Source organism: Ursus arctos, unplaced genomic scaffold (assembly GCF_023065955.2).
Source record: "Ursus arctos isolate Adak ecotype North America unplaced genomic scaffold, UrsArc2.0 scaffold_18, whole genome shotgun sequence".
NCBI classification, from domain to species: domain Eukaryota; kingdom Metazoa; phylum Chordata; class Mammalia; order Carnivora; family Ursidae; genus Ursus; species Ursus arctos.
The window spans coordinates 5,632,372-5,645,251 of NW_026622852.1; the positions used below are offsets into that span (position 1 = coordinate 5,632,372).

The 12,880-nt window shown below is 34.2% G+C and overlaps 1 non-coding gene across 1 annotated transcript; it reads right to left on the minus strand.

Annotated features, from left to right (window-relative positions):
• Positions 1 to 12,178: 12,178 nt before the first annotated feature.
• Positions 12,179 to 12,281, minus strand: LOC113260680 (U6 spliceosomal RNA). The gene has a single exon (XR_003318060.2). It is a non-coding gene; the product is annotated as a U6 spliceosomal RNA (small nuclear RNA).
• Between the last annotated feature and the right edge of the window lie 599 nt (positions 12,282 to 12,880).

The window sequence follows — 12,880 nt, forward strand, 5'->3', positions numbered from 1 at the left end:
TTCTATTTGTTATCCATGAAGTTTCTAAAAATTTTCATCAATCTGTTTCATGATAAATGATTAGTCAGCAAACACTTCTCTTTTGAGATCTACATTAATATCCACAAAACAAATGTAATTGAGCATCAGAAGGGCCCTTGGTGTTCTGTTATTGATGTCTTAGCTCTAACATGAAGGTAGCAATTTAGCATCATGCTATAAATAGAAAATATAGAGGATAGCATTGGCTCATCTTGTATTTTTACTATCACCTTCAGGATAAAGTATGACGTAACCTAATTACAGTTATGGAGCTTTCACTGTAGGTGAAAGCTTCATTTGACAATCAAGTAATTAGCTTCTCTACTGGATGGTTTAGTGTATGTCTAATTAAGCTATCCACTGGAATAAAAGTTTACTTAAAAATTAGTGAAGACACTGCTGCTATAACATTAAAGAAGGCAACACAATACAATGCAAATACGTATTGTGTGATTTTTGTCAACTAAATACGCTTACATTTCCTTCTCTAGGAAAAGTTACAACACATTCACATGGGATTTCTTTTTTTTTTTCCTCCACATGGGATTTCAAGGAAGAGCCTAAATCATCCCAAGACCTATATGTGTTGTAAGTTGTTGAGTATGAAGAAAAAAAGTTTTTTAACCTTTGCATTTTAAACACAAAGGTAAATTTACAAAATTAGTCAAAATGCCTAAATTTATTAATATCAGAGTTCCTTGTTGATGACTAGTTAATAACAAAAATCCCATATTCTTCTAATTACTAAAATTCAGTGAACAATTTAACACATTAATATAATTCAAATGATTTAGTAGTATTCTGGTTTATTGGTTTGGGGGTTAAAACTCTAATTCTTCAGAATGCTAAGAATGAGTTTGTGATAAACAAGTATAGCAAACACCTGAACATCTTATAATTTATTGTGTCATGAACTGTGGAACCCAGTGACCATGATTCCAGGTATGGAGCTCTCATATATCTAGAATGAAAGACTGGCAACAAACCAAATATTACAGTTCGTTGCATAACTTTCATAAGTGAAAGTTACACAAAGGAGGGTGTGCAATGGAAGGTAAGCAACGGGGATGTGACCTAGTTTTGGTGGTGTCAGGAAAGGGCTTCTCTCTTGTAGGGCTTTGTAATCTGAGAACCAAAGGATGAGAATGAGTTAGTAAATGTGGGAGGAAGGAAGCATTCCTGCAGAAAGAACAGCAAGTGCTGAGGTCTAGAATGAGGAGACAACATGGGACACATGAACTAAAAAAAAAAAAATAGTATGACTTAGTAGAAGATGGTGAGAATCATTCTAATCATTCTATCACTATCATGTGACCCTGAGCTAGTCACTAAGCTTTATGAGTGAAGTTTTCTTTTTGAGAAACTTGAGAGTTGCCCTAGAATTTGTAATTAAATGGATTCTTAAGTTGGACCACATAAATCACCCTTTATTTAAGTAAAAAAAAAAAAAGTCAAATGTCAGCAAATTTATATGGTTTAACCTGATATAATTTTTAAAGAGATACTACCAATTTCATAGTCATGAAAAGGTATTGAATTTCTGTAACTGAAACAGATCAACAACAGTCAAAAAGTATTTAAAACATGACTCCTCTATTGAATAGAGTGTTTTTAAAATCACATTTTCAAGCATAGCATTGCAAAGCAGACCTTGCCCCTCAGAGTCATTTGTCTGATGATGTTTGTATTTAAAACTGTGGGTAACTGACTATTGCTGTTTTTAGGACTGCTTTGGCTGTCTAAATCAAGTCAAGACAAATTATACCTGGGTTGTGCTGGCAATAGCTGGAGCACTTTAGTGAACCCTCCTTTTGATAGTTAGATTATACTTGTCTTGCTACCTTCGGTGTAAATGTAATTTGAGAGGCCTGTTGCTTGTTTCTGGTAAGTGTTGTGACTTGAAGATGAAAATATGTCACACTGGCTTCTTGGCTCTACTTGGAAAAGACATAGAACTGTCAGCAGCAAGAAGGAAGAAAATGTTTCATCATCTACATTAAACTCTAAGGACTTACAAGATCTGCTGTGTAAACAAAGTTGAAGTACTTTTTGTTCACTAAGTTCTTGCAACTCCAAAATAGGAGGTTCTCTGGGTCCCATTTTTTCACAGCTATTGAAGATTATTGTTTTAGATAAAAAAAAAATTGTCCCCAGAAAAGAATGACTTATCACTTTTAAGATACAGCAGGAAAAAAAGGCAAAACAAATATCTCATTTGGAAAAGAAATGATGGACAATATTCACTATGAGATAAAACTTTATCCTCTGAAAATACATGTTACTTGAAATAACTTATGTTTTTGGAAGAGGATGACTCTGCACCTAGAAAACAGGAGAGACATAACAGTCATACGACAGACAGAAATCACGCACAAAAATCTGTTATTAGTCATCAAGATATATGCACATCAATTAAGTTGTTACCCTGTAAAAGAAATTTAGTTTTATTTCACTTTCAGTTCTATAGCCATTTAAACTATGGGTTTAGAGCATATACATTTTATATTCACTGCCAGATATTAAGGTTATTGTGTATATTATTATACCTCAAGATACCAATAAATTATGTGTGCCAACTATGAGACAGACATTTTCATTTCTTCACTAAATACTTAAAAATGATGACAAAACCCCTCATTGGTGTGGGTATTCAGATTGATGTAAAGTATGATATTTATCATAAATTAATGAGATGAGGTTAGAATGTACTGCAAGCTAAAATCTAGTAGGATTGTTATTTTGAGGGTGATTTCTTGTTCTTGATATTGCTTTTCCTCTTGCCAATTTTTCCCATTTCATTTTTATCTGTATTTCAGATTTTGGTACTGGATTATGTGCCAGACATAGTGTTTGTCAATGATGTGAATTTTCATTTCCTTCTGAGCCTTCATGAGTATTTTAGTGAGAAGTTGGGGGAGGTTGTATTGACAGATATATGCAAATGCAAATTTGAACCAGATTTCAAATATAATCTTTAAGTTATATTTAGATATAAAAATTCTGTGACTCTAAGAATGGATGACTTAAAGATAAAGGGAAGTCATAGGCATGAGGAGACAATGATGTCACATTTACAGACAGAAAATTTGTAAGCTTAATGTATTAGGAAAGATTTATAGAATAATATGTACAGAAGGGAGAAGAAGAATACATACAATGTTGTAGAGAAGGAAGGAAAAAGTGAATTCATGACAGTGCATTAATTTTCTTTGTAAAATGGTTCAGATTACGTAGCTCACAAGGCTCTAGGGAGAGTATATTTGAAGTAGGTTATATCTGTTCATTTTGTGATTTTCTCTCTAAGTGCTCTTTGGTCCAGGAACTGGAGTGTAGAACTGATAGATGAGGTTGATTCAGGATTAAATACTGGATGACAGTTTCAGTAAAACATTTGGACACACTAGAATTTTAATAAAAGGAGAACACTAAAATGATTTAAAAAGTAAAGTAAGCTTGAAACTGAGTTAATTGAATCCAGAAAGAATGGGAAGAGTTACAAAGAAAAAGAAGGCTAAAGAGCAGTTCTTTTGGTGATTATAGAAGTGTTGAATGGTGAAGTGAGATTTTGGTGGGAGTGGAAATGGCACCACACTTGACAAAGAGGTTGTTTGTTGGCAAGTCCCTAAGGTGACTCAAGGAGAGCTAAAAATAAATGAAGTAAAGGAGGACAAGAAACAGATATCTCAGATGGGACTTTGATTTGGATATTAACAATGTTAAGAATAAGGAAAATGACAACTGTTGGCAAAAAGAGACTCAGGTATTGCCTTTGCTTGGGAAGTTGTCAACGGATCATAAGGAATAAAAAAAAATTGTGATGAAATGATTTGTAAAGGGAGGCAAAATTGAATAACACCCTTCCCACCACACTTTGTACAACATGGTCCTAAAATTCTGAAATTTTGTTTTATGCATCCAAATATTCCTAGTACTTCAGTACTTGAGTACATTTTCAATGAAATTAAGTTTAATGAATGAATGAAAGCCTTTTACAATAGTTGGAATAATTAGTGCTTACTATGGGTTATTAGTCAATAAGCTATATGTTTTACATGTGGCCATTAGTGCTTTTCACCAAATAATTTACAAATCTCCATCTCATCACATGTCAGCAATGCATTTCCCCACCTTTTGTAGTTAGACATACTACTGTATGATTACTATTGCCAAAATAACGTGAGAAAAAGTTTTTAGGGGTCAGGGTGTTTTTCACTGCCTTTCATTCTTTCCCTCTGACACACCTACCAGCCATATTTGTGTTGATGGAGACACCATAGACTTGTTTCTCCGATTGAGGACAACATGCAATAAAGCTACTAGCTGCCGTACAGTGATGAAAGCTCTATTGTCATTCCATAAGCTTGTAAGAATGGAGTCCTCACCCAGTTGACAATAGACAAATAACATGAAGGGAAATACATCTTATTGTTATAAATTACTGATATTCTGGGGTTAAATGTTACTACTACATAACCTAGCCTATCCTAACATACATATTTAATGTAGTGTCTGCTTACAATGTAAAAGGTGTGTATTAAAACCCCCCAGTGTTATAAATCAGGACACTGAGATTCAATGAGATTAAGGAAGAGAGAAGGAAATTTTGAGGTGCTATTCTTTAGAGCCTGATATGTTGACCATCTCAATGATACACCAGTCCCAACATAGTTGTGGAATTCAGAAGCATTTATTCCAAGAATTCCTATAATCTAGCTAGAATACATAACAGTGACTACAGCATTAGTAGAAGTTCAGCATCACAAATTCTTAGTTTTTCTTACCAGAAAGATTTGATAATTTTCTTCTTCTCTTTCTCCTTCTCCTTCTCCCTCTCCCTCTCCCTCCTCCTCCTCCTCCTCTTTCTTCTTCTTCTTCTTCTTCTTCTTCTTCTTCTTCTTCTTTTTTGATTTGAAATTTCTAAATGATCTTAAAGGACTAACACCACTCTATGTGGGCAGTATGTGCAGATGTGTTGATAATTAAATACCCAAGATGTTTAGAGGAGAATGGAAGGAAATGTTCCTAATACAGAGTGACTTTATTTTTGTTTTGTCCAGTGTTTAGAAAAGAAAAAAGGTCCACATCTCATCTATTTATTGCATTAAACAAAATAATTGTAACAATTGTAACCTTGAAAATATTGTAACCTTGAAAATGATTTTAAAAGTTCTAAAAAAAACCTCATGCTTACATTTTCTTCACTTTATGTTCAAAAATTTAAATTTAAAATATTGAATTAGACTTTGATTTTAGACAGGATATACTCAAAGCAATATATGGCATTTAAATAATCCCTGCTACTGCCTCACAGACGATTTACATGTCAGAAATTCCATACGAACCCTTGTATTTTCAAAATTTAAGTATAGGAGTACTTAAGAGATGAATTCACAATGATTAGGATAGAAGGAATAGATATTAAGGTTGGCTGTTACCGCTGGATGTTGAAAACAAAGCTATAAGAACATAAAACACATACTTAATTTTTTCATGAAGTTATCGTGTTCTCTGGCAAGAAATTTCAATTAGTGACTATTCAACCAAATCCAAGCCACCCAGATATTACGGTTTCTTAACTTAAAATTGACACTGGTAATGAGATTTCAATCTCCAAATGATTAACCTGAGATCTTATTTATGCCATACTCCCAGTCAAGACTCGATAAATAAATGTCAAATAACATGGGAAAATGAAAATGACTTTTATTATTTGGGGAAATTCTCCCTTTTCTCATATCATGCTTCCTAATGCTGTAAATTAAGTGAATTTTCATTTGAAACGTTGAGAGTGCATTAGTTTTAGGTAAAAGGATTGTAATCTTCCTTATTTTTTTTCTACACCCCTCAGGATCCATGACCTGGAAGGTGCTAAAAGCAAAACTCAGCAATTGTAATTTACTTTGCAAAGTATTTCCCAACCAAGCCAGGATTCTTTAGGCTGGAAGTGACTCTGAATGCTGATACTGATGCCGTCTAAGGGGATCTTCAATGAGATCTCATAGACTCTTTTGGTCTAACGCTAGTGGTCATATAAAAGATACTTTTGTACTTTTGTGAGTTGCTTACTGGTAGTCAAACACAAGCACAGTTAAATTTTTAAACAATAGAAGAATTCACTATCAATCATACCCAAAGAAAGACCATTTGATGGTAAAGAAAAATATCAACTTAAAAAAGTGTAATAATTTTCATCTTCACACATTAAAAAACTCAGTTTGGGAAAATTAGCAAAGTGCTGTGAAGCAAGATAATAATATATTGCTGTTTATTAATGTCCAGAACAGTAGTGGAAATAAGGCTGAAAGAAATAGGGAGAGGAACATCTAACTGTTGGAAAAAATGCATTGGTATTTGTTGTTGTTCTTCTTGTTGTTGTTGTTGTTGTTGTTGCTGTTTTAAGCATGTAGGTTTTACAATGGCTATTGTTTGGTCATGTTTTTAAGAGCACAAAAATTTCCTGTGGTAAGATCAGTAAAAAAACCAAAAAAACAAAAAAAACCCCACAAAGTTTTCTTATGTTTTGCCTATTCTAAAAGCAATTAAATCAAGATTCCATAATTATGTATATTGTTTATATTTTTAAAACCATAGCATGACATAGTGTAATGAAACTCAAAATGCAATCAAATAGTGAAGTCTGGTAAAATAACACCACCTTATCTGTTTGACCTACTTTGTTCATTGTTCTCACATCTTTGGTATCAGTTAGATTACAAAGATTTTTCCTATAGAAATTACTAAAGACAAAGAAGACAGAAACTAATAATATTTAAAGTGTGAAAGGCAAGAATATATATATATATATATATATATATGTATCCTGGTTAATAGATACCCGTACCTACAGATGAGATAGGCTTCTTAGGGTATATTTGTTGTATTAGCTCTTTATTCAGTTCTTTCCCCTACATTGCTTCCCTCTTTAATTATTATTATTTTTTCTTTCTAAGGTTTAAAATTCAAGCAGAAAGAGAGAGAGAGAGAGAATATTGTACGTTATTATGAGGTCAAATCAATGTTGCAGGTTAAAGGGAAAGAATGAAGCTAGGAAGAAATCAGTGGTATAAAATTGTATCCCAGTTACTAACAATACTTTCTTTTTCTTTGGAGGTAGGTCACTAAGGTGAACATTGGGGGAAAATAAAGGACCTTGACTTAAATAAGATGCTTGATTCTTTTGCCTCATTTATTTATGTTTATTAACCATTTAGAAATATCTAATAATAATTGCTATTTGTTGTTGAGAACTTACAATGTGCCAGATACTTTATCTCGAAGCGCTATGATTACTAAGAATGATAGGTACTGTTAGTCTCATTTGAGTGATGTGAAGTTACTTGTCCCTGGTTTTATAGTTGGTATGCACTGCAACTAGGGTTTGGGTGCAGGTTTGTCTGATTTTAATTCTGTACTTTTTCTTACTGTGTTGTGCTAGGCAGTAGGGATAAGGAAATTTTGCTCAAATTCTAATAGGAAGGAAAGCATAAAATGTTCTTTTTAAAAACTGGGTTGGTATGGAAAAGAAGCAAAGACCTCTTAAATCTGACTTGTAAATCATGGGGACATGATATTAGATATGATTCTCATCTTATACTCAACTTCATCATAATGCAATATGTATTCAAAATTCTAGTTCAAATTCACATATATACACATAAAAAGAGATTCAAATCAATGGATCACTCTATACATGAATCAAAGTCTTGCAATCAATCAAAGTAGAAAGAAGTAATCTAGAATAACGATTTCTGGTCATTTTTACCACTATTGAAACATTTAAAGCTCAAAAAGAATAACTGATGGTTATTTCTGAAACTGTACTCACTGATCCAAAAAATACTTTGTTTCTGCTTTATTCAGTTGCTAATCTCTTGTATGTCCTAATACAAGTTTAAATATTCTAATAGAGGTGGCAGTGACCTTGATTCTGAGCCGGTGACTTTGTGTTAGTTGCTATGAATCCTGAAATTACAAGGAAGGAGAAATAAGGCAGTATATGTGCTTTCTATTTAATGCTTACATTAAAAAGATAGCCCTATTGTATTTTTATATTTGCAGAAGTTGAGGCACAGAGACAAATTCAGTTATGTACCTAAGGTCATGTAACTATTAAATGTCTGAAGCTAGGTTTAAGTCCTATACCAAAGCCAAAGGAATAAGCTATTTTTACTACACTGAAGAGCTCCTTCAAAAGGGATACATACTCAACTACTTCAATAAGAGTAAAATAATAAAAAATAATAATTAGGGAGCCAAAAAATAAAGAAATATATGACAAATCACTTTCCTCTTTTGTGGTCCTCTCTGGATCTCTATATCTGTTCTGTGAAATTCAACATCAGAGGTCATTACCAGCATCACAAGATACATTTTAAATAATAATGATTTTAAGTAGCTTAAAGAAAAGATTTCACAAAGAATACTTCTCATTTTGACTGCAAATATAAATTTCCCAGTGTGAGAAAGCACTGTGTATATTTTAAAGATATCTTTGGTTGCTTTTTAAAATAGCCATCTATTCTAAAAAAAAAAATAGCCATCTATTTGCAATAAAATAGTCACCAAAAATCTGTATTTTTTATTTAAAGTCTTTTACATTAAAATTTATTGTATATATCCTTTATTAAGCATATGGTCTGGGGAAGAAAAAGAATATATTTTCTCTTTTGTGTTAGCTTCCTTGACAGTAGACAAGAAATAGACTTTCCATTTTGTCCTGATCGCTAGGAATCTTAGAACTAACTGTTGGGCTTTTGTCTTTTATTATCTTTGTTTGTGTGTGTTTATATGGATGCATATATTTTTATTCCAAGTACCACAAATAATTTTTAGCACTTAGCTTGGTACAAACAAACATATGAAATAAATTTGTGAGAAATATTTTGGTTTTATAACAGATGCTCATTTTTAAAACATTCTTTGTTAATATATTTTATTAAAAATGTTTTAAGACAGCTCCCTTTTTCCTCTTTTGGCAATTGATATGATTAACTCAAGGTTATATTAATTTCTCTTTATATTATTTTTTTCTTCTTTCTCCTCTTAAGAAACTTTCTCCTCTTTAGAAACTATGTTTATTTTTTAAAAATGGAGATATTTCACTATGTCAGCCTAAGGGATATTTTAGTACCATCACTACTGACAATGCACTAAGTTTTCATGCCTTGCTGAGACACCATAGTTGCAATTAATCTTAAGTAGAATGTATATGGTGGTTTCAGTTTAATTCTTAATGGACTATACTGTACATAATAAAATTACCACAGAGAATTGATGAGTAGCATTTAATTAGCAGATGACGGCCTATTCTTAAAGACTACAATATCTAATTTCTCGAAGACATAATAATTCTTTTTTTTTTATTTTTTAAAGATTTTTTTTTAAATTTATTTATTAGACAGAGATAGAGACAGCCAGCGAGAGAGGGAACACAAGCAGGGGGAGTGGGAGAGGAAGAAGCAGGCTCATAGCGGAGGAGCCTGACGTGGGGCTCGATCCCATAACGCCGGGATCACGCCCTGAGCCAAAGGCAGACGCTTAACCGCTGTGCCACCCAGGCGCCCCCGAAGACATAATAATTCTTAAGAAAAATATACAAAGCATAGGAGTAATATAAAGTGGTATGCTTACTTAGACTATTTAAACACAGGACGCAAGGGCAAATGGAGGCAGGGCTATTGACCTGGATAGTAGTAGTTAAGAGCAAATTAAGGGTCTGGCTGGATAGTAGTAGTTAAGAGCAAATTAAGGGTCTGGCTGCCTGGTCTCAACTCTTATCTTCTCTATCTTAGCTGTGTTGCCCACATAGCAGAACCTGAAGCAAAGTTTTCAGCGCCATCCACTACTTTACTCAAAAACAGAAGTGAAGGAAAAGAGAAATAAAAGAGGAGAGCGAATATAAGAATGTGTTACTAAGCTGGCCATCACTTAGTGTCACGATGACTCAAAATCATGAGATTATCATCCAAAAGATAAACTTTGCTTAGGACGTTTATTCTCAGGTTTGGAATAGAATTTATCCTCTGGCTCCCATCTTTTAATGATCAAATTTCACCTACTAGATTGTGATTTCATTTACATTTCTGGGTTGCATATGTGGTGGCCTTGAATGTACCCACCTCTCATTCTTCAAGGAATAGGAGAGTGCCAAAGTAGGAGATAAGTGGTTTTCAGAATATCCATGGGATAAGACACAATTTGATTATGCCTGGTGAAGGTGGCTGAAGTGCACACACAGTGGGTTATCAGAATAGTGGCTTAGTCTGGAGCAAAGAGTCGAGGTTGCCAGAGATAGTGAGGTTGAGATAACCTCCAGCAGCACGTGAGAAGTGTCTGTCTGACCAATCCTCAAATCTACTGACACTTGCCTTAATATCCAGGCTACTGAATATAACATGGTACCTCCATATTTGTAGGATGTCTTCACTTCTTTCCTAAGAGGTATCCAATCAGTCACGAAATTTCATTTAGGGACATCATCTCCTTTAGGCCAGTTCATCTGTGAAGCAGTCCTCATTTTATTTATTGAGAGGAAATACTCCCAGAAGGCCATAGGTATGACCTTGAAGGGGAATGTCAATGCAATTGAGGTTAATGACATAGTTCTGACCACATGTTCATCTGATTTTCTCATGCTTTCTAGGTCTGCTCAGATCAAATCCCATATATCATTTGTATTGTATGATGGGTTACTGCTTTACACTCTCAAACTTATGACTTAGCAGGTCTAATAATACCCAAGTTAGAATGAGGAAGTGTGGTTACACAGACATCTGGCATCCCATGGTCAGGATCTTTCCGTACTAAGCCCTAGTGGAATACTAGAAGTTATTTTTTTCAATGAAAAAATAACTCTACAATCTATGATTCTACACATCAATTTTTCTTACGGGGGCTTGCCAGAGATTCAAGATAGCATTTTAACTATACCATAGATACCTCTAGCACTATCAGATCTTCTGAGTCACATACTTTGAGTGAGAGAGCAGCTTGCATCACAGTCTTGACTTTGCAGAATACTTTCTTGCTGTAAGTCTTGTTAAAAAGTGCCGTTTTATGAGTCATTCAATAAATGGATCATAACAGCGTTTTTAAAGTATGTTATATGCTGCCTCAAAAAATCCAAAGAGGCCCACCAAGTACTATAAGTAAGAAATGTGAGGTGCTTTAAATTTTTATTCATCTTAGAAAAAATGTTCTGATATGTTCTAGTTGACTTGAACCCCTAAAGTATTCCCTGATATGGCAGGCCATTGCATCTTTGACAGAATTTTTCTTCATTCTCTGGCATTCTGATATCTTCCTAGGGCTTATAGAACACTTGTTAGTTCCTGATTATTGGGTTCAATTAGCGTGATGCATAATTATAATAACCCAACATGATGTCTTGCAGAATAACAATAGGATCAGCGTTCATGCAGAACATAACATGAGCGTGAGAATTATTTAACATAGCCCTTTGACAACCGGTGTATGCTGTCCCTATTATGCTACCCCTACTATGTGATGGCAAACTAGTTTTGGTCCTCCTTTCTGTTGGAATCAAGAAGAATGTAATTGCCAAATAAATTCATGTGTGTCAGGTGCAAGGGGAATATGGTATTGTATCAATAAGTATAACATACTAAGCATGCAGTTGCACTTGGGGCTATATCCTACATAAGTGTAAGGTAGTCATTCCATAGCCATCTATCAGTCAGGATCAATTTTTTTTAAAAGATTTTTATTATTTATTTATTTGAGAGAGCGAGAAAGAGAGCATGAGAGAGAGTCAGCACAAGAGAGGGGAGGGGCAGAGGGAGAGGCAGGATCCCCACTGAGCAGGGAACCAGATGTGAGGCTTCATCCTAGGACCCCGGGATCAGGACCTGAGTGGAAGGCAGACGCTTAACTGACCAAGTCACCCAGGTGCCCCTGGGATCAATTTTTTTTAATTGACTTTTTTTCTAACAGTTTAGTAGATGAATTGAATGGGAATATCATAGGAACCAATACTTCTGTTTTCCTTAAGTATTTGGTGGTGATGCTTATCATTGTGATTCCTGCAATATGGTATTGTTTTTATATATTCTCCAGGATAGAGAAGAACTTCTAGTTGGCTTTTTTTGTTTTTTTGTTTTTTTGTTTTTTTTTGTTGTTGTTGTTCTTTGTTTTTTTTTTTAATGTGGAACGCTTCATGAATTTGTGTGTAATCCTTGCGCAGGGCCATGCTAATCTCTGTATCGTTTCAATTTTAGTATACGTGCTGTAGAAGCAAGCACAGGGTTGTTTGATTTTTTACCAAAATGGTTCTTATTCCACAGATCATAGATCTATGTGAGGATTCTGTCAGGTGTTAAGTACATCAGAATTCAATTATCCACCTGGGGACCAGGGAAATAACTGTAGGTTAGTTGTACGGACAAGTTAGACACATTGCATTGTGACAGTCCTGGGCCAAAACTTAACCGATCATCAGGCATCCAAGGCCTCTTAGTCATGATATTTCAGTTCCTCCATTATCATTCTCAGTTCAGAATCTTTATTTATCAATCCTTAATTCCTGTTTCCAACTATTACAGTTATACTAGTATTGGCCACAAGTCCTTTTTGGAAAAGATCAGGGAAGTATTTATCTAATTTACTTGTGGTAATATGGTAGAGTTCATTCTCGAAGGGTCCTGGATTCCCCTTCAATCTATGGCTTTTTGGTCTGTGAACTGACTTAAGTCTGGAATTTTTTGTGAGGAAAACTTTCCATTTTGATGGCTAATGCCAGTTATCAGTACAAAAGCTATCATCTTTTTTTTTATTATATAGGTCAAGAGACACACTATTCCACTTATCTATCTTTTCTCTAGGACACTATGATCTATTTGCT